Source organism: Herpailurus yagouaroundi, unplaced genomic scaffold (assembly GCF_014898765.1).
Source record: "Herpailurus yagouaroundi ecotype Mexico unplaced genomic scaffold, PumYag 67641, whole genome shotgun sequence".
Taxonomy (NCBI): Eukaryota; Metazoa; Chordata; class Mammalia; order Carnivora; family Felidae; genus Herpailurus; species Herpailurus yagouaroundi.
This window is the reverse complement of record NW_024420442.1, coordinates 2,689,646-2,703,645: the sequence shown is the minus strand read 5'-3', so window position 1 is coordinate 2,703,645 and position 14,000 is coordinate 2,689,646. Positions and strand designations below refer to the sequence as shown.

General features: G+C 47.8%; 1 long non-coding RNA gene across 1 annotated transcript; it reads right to left on the bottom strand.

Moving 5' to 3' along the window:
* Positions 1-9,318: 9,318 nt before the first annotated feature.
* On the bottom strand, positions 9,319-13,696 carry LOC121025468 (uncharacterized). Its single transcript, XR_005788055.1, has 2 exons — positions 13,605-13,696; positions 9,319-9,517 (listed from the first exon to the last, which is right to left on the bottom strand). It is a non-coding gene; the product is annotated as an uncharacterized LOC121025468 (long non-coding RNA).
* Between the last annotated feature and the right edge of the window lie 304 nt (positions 13,697-14,000).

Sequence of the window (14,000 nt, the reverse complement as noted above, 5' to 3'; positions counted from 1 at the left end):
TGAACCGCTCAGAACCTCTGTTACCAGGCAGCACAAGGGAACACAACCCCAAGATAAGGTTGATGTCCAAAGCATCACGTTCATCCTCATCGCCGTGGCAATGCAGACAAGTTCCCTAATCGCAAGTTGAGCTCTAAAGCCACATTCTGCTTCTCCCTCTCTCTTTCTAGGCCGATTTTTAAAAGACTTTGTTTTTGAGAGACAGAGCAAGAGAGAGAGAGAGCGTGTGTGAACACGATCGGGGGAGGGGCGGAGGGAGAGAGAGAGAGAGAGAATCCCAAGCAGGTTCCGAACCGTCAGCACAGAGCCCGAGGCAGGGCTCGATCCCACAAACTGTGCGATCGTGACCCGAGCCGAAATCAAGAGTTGGATGCTTCCCTCACTGAGCCACCCAGGCGCCCCAAGGCGGATTTTTTGTGGTCGCAAACATCGGAGGATCCGAAAACCAGGGACCTGGCCCAGTATCTTAGCATTCCCTAAGGATACGCAACCTTTCCAGTTGTGTTCCCTGCCTGTACGGCCCGCAGAATCAAGTGACCTACTTCAGTGGGATATTTTGGTTCACTTTGCTGTCCCCAGGACACAGCTGGCAAGTACCCCTAGTTCCCCCTCCAAACGGAGCCCCGCTTCCTTGTTCTCTTAGAGGCAGCGCCATAGCCCCCTGGCGAGAAGCCCCATGGCCACCTGGGATTCATCTTTTATTTTCTGCACCCAACAAGGCACCAGGTCTCAGAACCTGTCACCTTGCCTCAGTCCTTACTGGACTCTCTGCCTCTAGTCCTGTCTCTTTCCACATCAGCCTCCACGCTGCTCCTGTACGAATCCTAGGAACCATGACTTTTAGCGTGTCATGGTCAAGCCCACAAACTCTCAAAGCCTCTCCCCCCCCCGTTCCCGGCCACCATTTCCCACCGCAGCGGTCAACTGGGAAGCTCAACCCCATGGATTCAGTATCAGCTTCCACACGTAGGTAAGGCTTTCTGGTCTCTCTCCCTGCTTCCTCCCTGCTCCCACTTCTTTTTTTTTTTTTAATTTTTTTTTTTTAACGTTTATTTATTTTTGAGACAGAGAGAGACAGAGCATGAACGGGGGAGGGGCAGAGAGAGAGGGAGACACAGAATTGGAAACAGGCTCCAGGCTCTGAGCCGTCAGCACAGAGCCCGACGCGGGGCTTGAACTCACGGACCGCGAGATCGTGACCTGAGCCGAAGTCGGACGCCCAACCGACTGAGCCACCCAGGCGCCCCCTTGCTCCCACTTCTTAGAGCCCATGAACCTGTCAGTACCTTCCACCATACAGACACCTACACACGCCCCACCCCCACTCCCATACACTCACCCCCCCTCACTTCCACTTACACTCGCACACACACACTCACACAATAAGCCCTTCACACACACCCCCACACACGCTCACTTCCCCCCCCCCACGGTGAGCCCAAGTTTTATGTAGTTTCTTTTTTTTAAGGTTAAAAAAAATTTTTTTTTTAAAGGTAACCTCTACCCCCAACATGGGACTCGAACTCACAACCCCGAGATTAAGAGTCGCAGGCTCCACTGACTGAGCCAGCCAGGCGCCCCTGGAGCTTCTTTTACAAAAAAGTACAACCAACCCACTTTTGAGTACCCATTGTATGCGGGTGCCGTACCTTCATCATCTCATCTACTCCTTACAATGAACCTATGGTAGCAAACGCTTATGTTTATACTACAAGGGAAGAAACTGGGCCTCAGAGAGGTCAAGGAAATTGATCAAGCACCAGGGTTGGCATCAGAACCTCGATCTACTGACTCCAGTGACATTTAATCGCCAGGTTCCTAAAGACAGGCACTACTGAGGTCACACTTCTCCCGGCATTCAAGGCTTTCCCTAAACCCGTCCCATGAACCCCCAACGCACCCCCATCTGCTCTAGCCATTTATTTCGGGCGGGTAGTCTTGGGTCTCTAACTGACAAAGGAGTCCCCTAAGGGCAGTGACAAAGGCTTTACTCATCTTGGGGTGGCTCACAGGGCCTAGCGCAGGGTGCAAGGTATTAGTTCTTGTGGAATAGAATCGACTTGTTTAAAATGGAATCCAAGCACTAGCAAGTTGTGTAGACGGGTGCTTTGCAAAGACTCGTTCCGTGATCTCTGATTACAAGTGAGGAGCCAGCACCTCTGTGTTTGGGGCAACAAACTGGAAACACTGAAAAGAAAAACCAATTAAAACTTGGAGAGGAGGTAATAAAGCATGAAACTAGGCGGCAGAGGAAGGGCAGAGAAGACACAGTGCTTGCCTCCGGTGAGAGAGCCTGAGGGGGGACAGACTGGGAAGGAGGCTTTTCCCTGAATGCCTTTTGGTACCTTTTGAGCTCTGCACCATGGAAATACCCTGACAATTTCAAAAGTAAATGAAAAAGAAAACTTTTTTTTTTTTTTTTTGAAAGAAAACACTGCAGAGGCGCCTGGGTGGCTCAGTCGGTTAAGCATCTGACTCTTGATTTCAGCTCAGGTCACGGTTTCACGCGGGTCGTGAGATCGAGCCCCGCGTCAGCCTCTGCCCTGACAACGCAGGGCCTGCTTGGGATTCTCTCTCTCCCCCTCTCTCTCTGTGCCTCTCCCCTGCTTGTGCTCTCTCTCTCTCTCTCTCAAGATAAATGAATAAACTTAAAAAAAAAATAAAACACTGCACCACTGAGTGACATACAGGACGGTCTGATTTTCAGCTCTTGTCCTGAGAGGTTTCATTTTTTTTTTTTTTACTGTTTATTTGTGAGTGAGAGAGAGAGAGAGAGAGAGAGAGAGTGCAAGCAAGGGAGGAGCAGAAAGAGACAGAGACACAGAATCCGAAGCAGGCTCCAGGCTCCGAGCTGTCAGCACAGTGCCCGAAGCAGGGATCAAACTCACGAATCGTGAGATCGTGACCTGAGCCGAAGTCAGACGCTTAACCGACTGAGCCACCCAGGCGCCCCGTGAGGGGTTTCATTTTACTGGACTCTGCAAACCGGAGTTCACTGTGCCTCATCTGGCTCCAGGGTCTGAGGCCAGTACCCTAGGGTGCCATGTGTCCCCGGCATTGCTTAGCATCACACTATCCCACTGCTTCCCCTGATTTGAACACCGTCTCTGGTTATCCCTCCGAGCCACTGGAGCACGGAAGTCAGCACGTGGTAGAAATACACACACATGGGCAGGAATCTGATGCAACACTCAGTGAATCCACAGGTAACTTCCAGGCCCCGGAGCTAGAGCTACGTGGGTACAACTATTTATATTTGTGCCAGAGCAGAAACCTCGTGTTTGGGACGGCGTCTACTGAATGATCCGGGTATGTGGCAAAGGGAAGAGACCAAGGCAGGTGAGGCTCTCCATATCACTCAGCCACAGTCCTTGGAATGTTCCCAACAGAAGGCTCACTGGGCCGACGGAGGAGGTGGAGCGGGAGAGCCAAGTCAACTGTCGTGTTCCTCTTGCCTGATGCAACAATCCAAGGATGATCTTGGCGGAGAAAGCCTGACATAAATCAGCGACTATAAAGTGAGTGACATCATAAAATGAGGCAAGATGCCCTTTGATCTCATTTCACTTAGCATGATGCCCTCAAGGTTCATGCTACTATGTCCTAGCGTAGTGCAGGATTTCCTTCCTTTTGAAGTCCGAATAATATTCCATTGTATGTGCACACCTCGTTTTCCTTATCCATTGACCCATCGCCGGTCACGTGGGTTGCTTCCCCGTTTTAACTCTCGTGAATAATCCTGCCGTGAACACTGGTGTGCAAATAACTCTTCAAGACCCTGCTTTCGATTCTTTTGGGTATGTATACCAGAGGTGGAAATGCTGGATCCTATGGTAGGTTTTTTTTTTTTTCATGTTTATTTATCTTTGAGAGAGAGAGAGAGAGACAGAGTGCGAGAGGGGGAGGGGCAGAGAGAGAGACACAGAATCAGAAGCAGGCTCCAGGCTCCGAGCTGTCAGCACAGAGCCCGACGCGGGGCTCAAGCTCACAAACGGTGAGATCACGACCTGAGCCAAAATCGGACACCTAATGGACTGAGCCACCCAGGTGCCCCGCCCCTTGCCCCTTTCTGAATGGGTTTGTTGTTGTTGACTTTTAGGAGTTCTCTATATATTCTGGATAATAATCTTTTCAGATACATGATTTGCAAATATTTTCTCCCATTTTTGGGGTTTGCCGTTTTATTCTGCTGATCATGTCCTTTGATGCACGATATTTAAAAATTTTCATGAAACCCAATTTGTCTATTTTTTCTTGTTGTTCCTTGTGTCTTTGGTGTCATATCCAAGAAGTCATTGCCAAATCCAACGTCATAAAGCTTTTGTCCTATGCTTTCTTCTAGGAATTTTATTTTAGATCCTTGATCTGTTTTGAATTCGTTTTTGTATATGCTGTTAGGTAAGGGTCCACCTTCGTTCTTTTGTGGGTGGATATCCAGTTTCCCAGCACCATTCGCTGAAAAGCCTGTTCTTTTCCCCATTGAATAGTTTTGGCACCCTCGCCAAAAATAATTTGCCCTTCTCTGTAAGGGTTCATTTCTGCACTCTATTCTATTCCATTGGGCTCTACGTCCGTCTTAATGCCAGCACCACACTGTTTTAATTACTATAGCTTTGTAATACGCTTTGAAATCAAAAAGTGTATCTTCCAGTTTTGTTTTTCTTTTCCAAGATTGTTTTGGCTATTTGGGGTCCCTTAAGATTCTGCTTACCGTCTTTTGCCATTGGATATAACAACAAGAAATCTTGGCCACTCAAGATGGAGGGGATGCTTTGGGGGGACAGAGACAAAGGAGGCTTTCTGCTATCTGAAGGGAAAGAAGGACACAGAGGTTGCGACTTTCTCCAATCCAGAAGTTCTTAGGATGGGGTACAAGGAATACTCCTCAGGGGGTTGCTAACTCACCAAAACTGAGGGCATAACTGTAGGCCCATCCCAAGGGCATTTTCCCCCTGGGAATAAAGTCCACAACTATTTTATAAATTTCTCAAAAGACTGTGGGACCCATTGATGGTTAGGAACCACTGCCTTTGACTGCTTTCTCTTCTGGTGTCCCTCTCCTCTTCTTGTACCTGGCCCCTTTGGGAGACCAGATCTGAGCTCCAGCCATACTTTGGGAGTATGGGAGTGGAGGGGTGGGGAAATCTGGTTAAAACTTGGGGTTCTCCATGTACCCCCTCAATTCCTTACACTTGCAGCAGGGGGTGTGAGGGTCGGGGCTTGTGGGGCTCAAGCTCGGACAGGAGGTGAGGGCGGCGAGGGTAGCGTGCTCCTTGAGGCTGGAGCGAAGAAACAGTAAATGCCAGGAGAAAATCGTGGCCCTTACTGGTGCTGCCCCAGGGAAGAAAGGAACGAAGGTGCTCTCTTTGGTACTTTGGCTTTGACCTTCTGAGCTACCTGCACCCTGGAGAACGGTGCCCAGATGAGCATGGACATCGGGCTAGAAAGACCATCCCAGGGTGGAGGCCCAGGCCTGGCCAGTTGAGAAACATCAAGAGTTCCTTCATTCCCATGCGCCTAATGGGAGCCGCCATCGTCCCGAAGGCCTTCACACCAGACTCCCACAAGCCCACCGAGCCAGGACGTGGGCCTTAGGCAACCAATAGAATAGGTAATAGAAACAATTTCAATGGAAACTCCAGCGTAATGTTTTCTCTTTCTCATGCCCCCTTCTCCCAATCAAAATCCTCTTGCAGACCAACCAATCTCAACATCCCTCTCTGTGGGTGGAAAAGACTTAGACACCTAAATGTATCTTCTCCCAGGTGCTTCGTCCCAGAGAACGTGGAGCTTTAGGTCAGCGAAAACCCTCACATTCTGCATGTGCATGGGAGAGACTTAGGGTCAGGGAGTCCTTTTTTCCTGGTGCCCCTTAAATCAGGTTTTCATTTCCGTTTTAGTCCCCAGAGTGGTGGGTCTCACGTGAGGGCTGCACTTCATCTCCCCAAATCTGGTTAAACATATGGGTGCCTGAGACAAAATCAGCAAGGGTGAAGAAGAACTCGGTAACATCGCCGACCAACTAGATCTAACTGACATTTCTAGAACACTCTGCCCACTCCAACAAAATACACATCCCCCTCCTCCACCAAGTGTACAAAGAACATTCCAAAAGGGGCCATATCTTGGGCTACAAAACAAACCTCAGTACATTTAAAAGCATTCAAGGGCACCTGGGTGGCTCAGTCAGTTGAGCCTCGTGACTCTTAATTTTGGCTCAGGTCATGATCCCAGGGTCACGGGGTCAAGACCCGCATCGGGCCCTGCACTAAGCACGGAGCCTGCTTAAGATTCTTTATCCCTCTGCCCCTTCCCCCTGCTCATGCTCTCTTTCTTTCTCTCTGAAATAAAAATAAAATAAATAAAATTTAAAAGCATTAAATCATATGGCGTATGTTCTCTGCCTACGATGGAATCAAACTAGAAGTCAATAACAGAAAGTTAAGAGAAAGTATCTAAATACTTGGGAACTCAACAACAGATTTGTAAGTAATCCATGGGTCAAAGAGGAAGATTCAAGGGAAATGAGAAAATATTTCGAACTGAATGAAAATGAAAGTACAACATATCAAAATGCATGGGGTGCAGCTAAAGCAGTGCCGAGAGGGAAACTGATAGCACTAAACTGCTTATATAAGAGAAGAAGAAAGGTCTCAAATCAATCATCCAATTTTCTACCTCAAGAAATTGCAAAAAGAACAAAATAAACCTAAGGCAGACAGAAACAAGGAAATAATAAGAGCAGAAATCAATGCAATTGAAAACAGAATAAAAAAAGAAAAAGAAAAAGAAAAAAGCAATAAAATCAAAAGCAGTTTCCTTGAAAAGATCAGTGAAAATGATGGACGTCTAGCAAGACTGACAAAGAAAGAGAAAGACACAAATTACTAATATCAAGAATGAAACTGGGGATATCAACACAGACACGGTGGGTATCAAAGGAATAGTAAGGGAACACTTCTAACAGCTCTGCACATAAATTTGACAATTCAGTTGAAATGTTCCAGCTCCTTGAAAATCACAAGCTTCTAAAGCTCACTCAAGAAGAACTAGATAATCCAAATAGTTCCATAATTATTAAAGAGGTTAAATAAGTAATTCAGAACATTCTCCAAGAAAGCTCAGACCCAGCTGGCTTCGTTGGTGTATTCAACCAAACATGCAAAAAAAAAAAAAAAAAAATGATAACACCAGTTCTACATAATGTCTTTCAAAAACTAAAGGGGGAAGAAGTACTTCTCTACTTATTTTATGAGACCAACATTAGCCGGATACCAAAACCAGACAAAGATGGTCCAAAAATCAATCACTCAAACCACAGGCCATACCCCCATGAATATAGGTTCAAAAATCCTCAACGATGTATTGGAAAATAGAATTCAGTAACATATAAAGAATAATATACCGCAACCAAGTGGGGTTATCCAATAATTTGATGGCAGGAAGATTCTATATTTGAAAAATCCATCAATGCAATCCATCATGTTAACAGTTTAAAGAAGAAAATATAGATGCCTGGGCCTCAGGTTGAGGCCAAGCGAATCAGCGTCTCTGGGAACAGAAGTAGGAAACCTGAATGTGAACACCCTTCCCGGCTCCCCAGGGTTTCTGGGGATGTTTCAAGATCTACAACCCTTTCGCTGCTTACCACTCTGCCTTCATTGTTTCTCTCTTCCTTTTTTTGTTTAAATTTTTTTTAACATTTATTTATTTTTGAGAGACAGAGAGTCAGAGCATGAGTGGGCGAGGGGCAGAGAGAGGGAAACACAGAATCCGAGGCAGACTCCAGGCTCCGAGCTGTCAGCACAGAGTCTGACGCGGAGCTGGAACCCATGAACCTTGAGAATCGTGACGTGGGCCGAAGTCGGCTGCTTAACCGACTGAGCCACCCAGGCACCCCTCTCTCTTGCCTTTTAAAGCTGGGGAAACAGTCAACAACATAGGGTTACCACCATCTTCCAAACACAGACCGTGCAACCCCATCCACCTGTTCCAGAGCCCTCTCTGGCCTTAGCCTAGCCCAGCCTAGCCTTTGGCTTGCAGATTCTCTTTTTTCACAACTTAGCTCAAATATCACCTTCTCTGGGACCCCATCCCTGACCTCCCAGGCTGGTCCCGGTGCCCTTCTTGGGGATCCCACAGTCTCTTTGGGCTTTCCTTTCTGAGACCCCCGGCCAAACTGCACTGGGATTGTCTGTTACTTGTCTACCTTACCCGTGTCTTTCACGCACGGCCGACACAGAGTAAATAGGTGCCCAGCACTTAGCACTTAGCGGCAAGGCAAGTGTCCCTCAAACAACTGTAGGGCAAAGGGCACCAGGCAACGGACACCTCTGGAAATTCCTCCAAGGCCAAGTGGCTAGTGACAGACATCTGGAACCCCTCCTCCATAGCAGAAGGCCGAGTGGGATTTAGTTCGGAGCCTCATTCCCCCAGCTGCGCCTTACTTTCGTGTGGTCCTTCATCCGTGTGGAGGCAGCAGTAGGCCAAGGGCAAGACCCCGGATGACGGTCTACTATCTGTTTTAAGTGAGGGGGGAGGTGAGGCTAAAGGGATGACAGGTGTAAGCCATTTAGCGAAACTGCAGGCTTAGAACAGTGATTCTCAACGGGAGGATTTTACCGCCCAGGGACCTCTGCCAAAGTCTGGAGACAATTTTGATTGTTTCATGGGGGTGCGGGGAGGTGTGCTCCTGGCCGCTCGTGGGTAGAGGGCAGGGATACTGGTAAACATCTTCTAGTGCACAGGAGAGTCTCCCTCTGCCCCCAGGTATCTAGCCCCAATGTCAATAATTTGAAGTTGAGAAAGCCTGGATCAGAGACCGTGAGACAGGTGGCTCAGAACTGCCCCGGATGTGGAAGACATCTTGTCTACCAAAATGGCCTGAATAACGGGATGGACTCATGTGCCTTGGCCCCATGAATGAATTGGATAACGCTGAAGGTATGCAATGGGTAGCCGGTCTCACAGTTTTGGAATGGTTAGTAGGTAAAGGCCCTCTAGCATAGTCCCATTCACAGACTGTTTACAAATAAGTGACCTTCAAGTAAAACAGAAACCCCAAATAGTGCCTAACGGGACGACCCTAAGTAGAGGTTCCCTTGACCTTTTTTTTTTTTTAAATAATTTCCTTTTCTTTTTCTTTTTAATTTCGTGAGAGTACCCTTCACACCCATCGCGGGGCTCGAACTCACGACTCCGAGATCAAGAGTCACCCGCTCTACCGGCTGAGCCTGCTAGGTACCTACTCCCCCTTGATTTTTACGAATGAATAGATCAGGTAGAGTAATCAGCATGCAAATGATGCTGCTTCTGAACTAGATGAAGCCATTTTTATTCAGATGGTTAATTGCCATAGCCGACTCCTTTTTTTATAGTTACGACAAGGGTAAACTTCAGCCGCCTCTCCTCCTCCTCGTGTAGAGTGGATTATGGTTCTGGCCATTAATAAGATTTTGCTCCGCTGTTCAGACATCCAGCCAAGGTTCCGTTTTCATGTTAAGTGAAGACTTTGAAACTGAGACCAAATCGTGTAGGAAAAAAGTATATGTGTGTAAGATACATTTATATCTCCATTCATGTAATTCCAACTAGCACACGCACACGCACCACACTCGATATTTTCCAGCAGTGGGGGAGTCATGGCCAGCTCAAGAAGAGGGTGTTAGAAAGTTCTTCTAGGATTTGGGCTCGCGTTCTGTGATTTGGGGAGGGTTTCAGGAAGGCGGGGCTTGCTCTAGATTGGATACTATTAGGAAGCAAGGCCACTTCTATGATGGGAGATTCCAATAAATCTTATCTCGAAGGAAGGCAGACCAGAACGAGGCTAAAATTGTACTTGGTAAAGCAGCAGCAGCCACGTAGGAAGCCAAGAGAGGGGGGTGTTTGGTCATTTCTGTGGTTTAGACAACGTTCGTGTTTTGTCCAGGGTCGGACATGATTAAGGAGTGGTCTTGTTTTTGCCTTGGTCCATTACTGTCACAGAGTGGCCTTGTCTGATGTTGCTGTTTGTGAAATTGTTTATGTTCAACAGGAGAACACCAAGGCCTAGCTGTGCGCACAGGGCCAGTGGCTCGCCACGCCAAAGCCATCCTGGCAGGGGATGCTTTTCTCTTTCTCAATATATTCTATTGTATTCTATTATATATATTCTATGAATATGTTATAGACACATACATGTATGTATATCCGTATTCCCATACCAGACTCGACTACTATTAACCTAGTGTTCTTTGCCCCAGTCATTTCATCAGTGCCCTGGCTTTCATTTGTTGGTTTTCATTTTTTTTTTTAATGTCTATTTATTTTTGAGACAGAGAGAGCATGAGCAGGGGAGGGGCAGAGGGAGAGAGGGGGACAGAGGATCCAAAGCGGGCTCCATGCTGACAGCAGTAAACCCAGGGTGGGGCTTGAACTCATAAACTGCGAGATCATGACCTGAGCTGAAGTTGGACCCTCAACTGAGCCACCCAGGCGTCCCACATTTATTGGTTTTCATGGTCCTTCTCCCTTCCGACCTGCCCACCTATCTGGATCTCCACGTGCGTTAGAAGATTTTCCTACTTGAGAACGCCACAGTATGGGTTCTTTCCCGGGGCAGGGGTGGGGGGTGGATTGCATTTTGGCAGCTGAGGGGACCTAGCTGGTCCCCACCCCACACAGTAGAAAGGAGGCCGTAAACGAAAAGAAGGATGGAAGTTGTGGTTTAGCAAATGAGGGGAGGGGCAGGCATCCTGAAATTATACCATTCAGATTTTGGGCCACCTCGGTTTCTGGTTGAGGATTGGGGGATGTCCAGGTTGTTGGAGCAGGAGGCGCGAAACCGAACTTGTGACCGCGTAGGGGGCCCCAGCATCCCCTGGCTCATTAGCTGATCGCCATCTTACAGACTGGAAAGGGGAGCTCTGTGTGAGCATATGCTGGTTTACTGTCGAGGATGGAGGGAGTGTCCGGAGAACAGTCCCGTGGACATTTCCTCTGGAAAGCCTTCCCTGACCCCTCCATTGGATGAGGTCGTCCCTATTATGGTCTCTTTCAAAGCAGTCCTTTGGGGCCAGACAAGACTTTGGCTCCTAACCTGGTTATACCATGCTTCTTGGTTTCTCTGAAGCTGTTTCTATACCTTTGTTTTAATTTCTTTTGTTTTAGAGAGTGGGGAGGGGCAAAAGGAAAGAGAGAGAGAGAGAGAGAGAGAGAGAATCTAAAGCAGGCTCCATGCTCAGCTCAGAGCCCGACGCGGAGCTTGAACCCATGACCCTGGAATCATGACCTGAGCTGAAATCAAGAGTCGGTTGCTCAACTGTTTCTACACCTTTAAAGAGGTGCTAAAAATAGTGTCCTCTTTGTGAGATTTGTTGTGAAAGTGAGAGAAAATGGCACAGTTCTTGGCACGTAGTGGATGCCTAAAACGTGGTAGTTCCCATCGTCATCACCATCATCCCTATCATCATCATCATCAATCTGCTTGCTCTGCTGTGCTCAATTGAGCACTCAGCAATGAATAAGAAGGGTGAGGAATGTACCATGACAAGATGAGTCGTCCACAAAGGCCACTAAAAGAAGTCTTCTCTTCCTCCTTACCCATATCCTCTGTTCCCTTCTTCCCTTACCCAAGAGCTGGCGTGGTCTCCCCTCATTGAAAATCTACTCTTAGCTAAGATTGAGGTTGTAACAGGGAGTCTGGTTTAAGCAGAAGGAATAAATCCCTAAGGGCGAAATAAGTACCAATCAGTGGATAGGAAAGAACTGGATGGGGAATCCGAATCCCAGCCTACTCTACACACATGAAAAAAGTGAGTTTTGGTCAGAAAGAGTTATTAAAGTAACATGGTCCTAGTAGGACACGGTCATTGCCACTGACAAGCTGCCAGTGGGAGTTCCAAGCTTTCCGGCTAAGATGTCCCTGATCTTTGCTCCTAAGACTTTCGTTAAAAAGTTACTATTCTGTAAACAAATTCATAAATGCAGGCTGGTGTTTCAAGGACTTTTAAGGGGACCCCTTCTGTAATCTCACCTTGTAATTTGCCTAATTTGTACTTTTGATTTAAAAAAAAAAAAAGCCCTTAGGGGCACCCAGGTGGCTCGGTTGGTTGAGCCTCCAACTCTTGATTTCGGCTCAGGTCATGATCTCATGGTCCAGTTAATGAGTTTGAACCCTGAGTCAGCTTCTTTGCTGACAGCGCAGAGCCTGCTTGGGATTCTCTCTCCCTCTTTCTCTGTGCCTCCTGTGCGTGCACGTACATGTGCGTGATCTCTCTCTCTCTCTCTCTCTCTCTCTCCAAATAAATAAGGGGTGCCTCAGTCGGTTAAGCGTCCGACTTCGGCTCAGGTCACGATCTCACGGTCCGTGCGTTCGAGCCCCGCGTCGGGCTCTGTGCTGACGGCTCGGAGCCTGGAGCCTGCTTCCGATTCTGTGTCTCCCTCTCTCTCTTCCCCTCCACCACTCATGCTCCGTCTCTAAACGTTAAGAAAATTAAAAAAAAAAAACACATTAAGAAATTAAAAAAATAAATAAAATAAACATTAAAAACAATAAAAAATGATAAAAATTTTAAAAACAATAAAAAAAAGCCCTTATGGATTCCATTCCCCTCTCTGTCCTCCTTCTGCTCCCTCTATTTAACACAGCCTAAGTCCCCCCAGCTCAGAATGTCACCACAGCCTCATGCCTTTTTATTTCCCTGCCACAGGGCTGACTTAGAGGGTCCTTGAAAACAGGGGGCAACCTCTGGTTTTAATAGTAGCTACGTTTCATCCGCTGCTTTCTACAAGCCACACACCATGTCTTGTCTCTTTTTCTTCGCCAACTGTAAAAATTTTTTGAAGGACAGAGTCACAGGAAGCTGTGAAGATAGCACAGGGAGTTCTTGTGTATTCTTTGCTTAGTTTGCCCCAGTGGCTAAATCTCCTATTACTGCAGCACGATGTCAAAACCAGGAAACCGGCGCTGGTACAATGTGTGTGTGTGTGTGTGTGTGTGTGTGTGTGTGTGTAGTTCTGTGTCATTTTACCACATGTGTAACCACCACCGCGACCAAGATACCACAGGAATTCTCCCCCGAGCTACCCTTGTATAGTCCCCCGCCCTCCATCCTTCACCCCTGGAAACTACCAATCTGTTCCCAGTCTCTATAATTTTGTCACTTCGAGAATGTTACATAAATGGAATCATACAGTATGTGGCCTTTAGACGTTGGCTTTTCCCCCACAGCATAATGCCCTTGATGGCCATCCAAGTCATTGAGTGCATTCGTAGTTTGATTTCCTCCTTCATTTATGGGTGGTGCTTTGGTATCTAGTTTAAGAATTCCCTCAGGTCCTTGATTCTGGAGATTTTCTCTTACGAGTTCTCACCTGCCACTCTAGATAATGGGAACGAATCCTCCCTTCCCTGAAGCCCCATGGCCGACCCACCAAAATGGCCTGTGGATTGCACTTCCCCCAAGCGTCTAGACTCTTGCGCTGCCTTCCATCTTCCCCACACCATAGGGATCGAGGCTTCCGACTTTGCTTCCCACCCGAATGACTGTAAGCAGCTTTCCAAGTGTCTCCCCACATCCACTCTTGGCTGCTCCCCCCCACCCCCCGCCAAAGCCAATGCAAACCTGATTCTGTCTGTCCCCTGTCAGGAGCCCTTCGGTGGCTCCTCAAAGTTCTAAGGCTGCAACCGAATGCTTCTCACGGCCTGTGAGGCCCCACCTGTCTGGCCCCTCCTTGCCTACCTCCCAGAATTCACGTGGAGTCTCATTCTCCTTACTTCACCAGGCCCCGCTTTGTGTTTGTGGAAAGCACCACCCTGCGTGCCCCCGCCCCAGCCTTCACTTGTCGTGTCCCCCATAAGACAACGCTTCCTCCCTTCCCGCCTCTCAGCCCAGCCAAATCCTGCTCACCCTTTGGGTTTCAGCTTTTCAGGAAAGCCTTCCCTGACCCCTGCCTTGAGTGAGGGCCCTCCCGTTAGTCTCCTTCAAAGCATTTAGCGTAACTGTAGTTAATTAGTTATG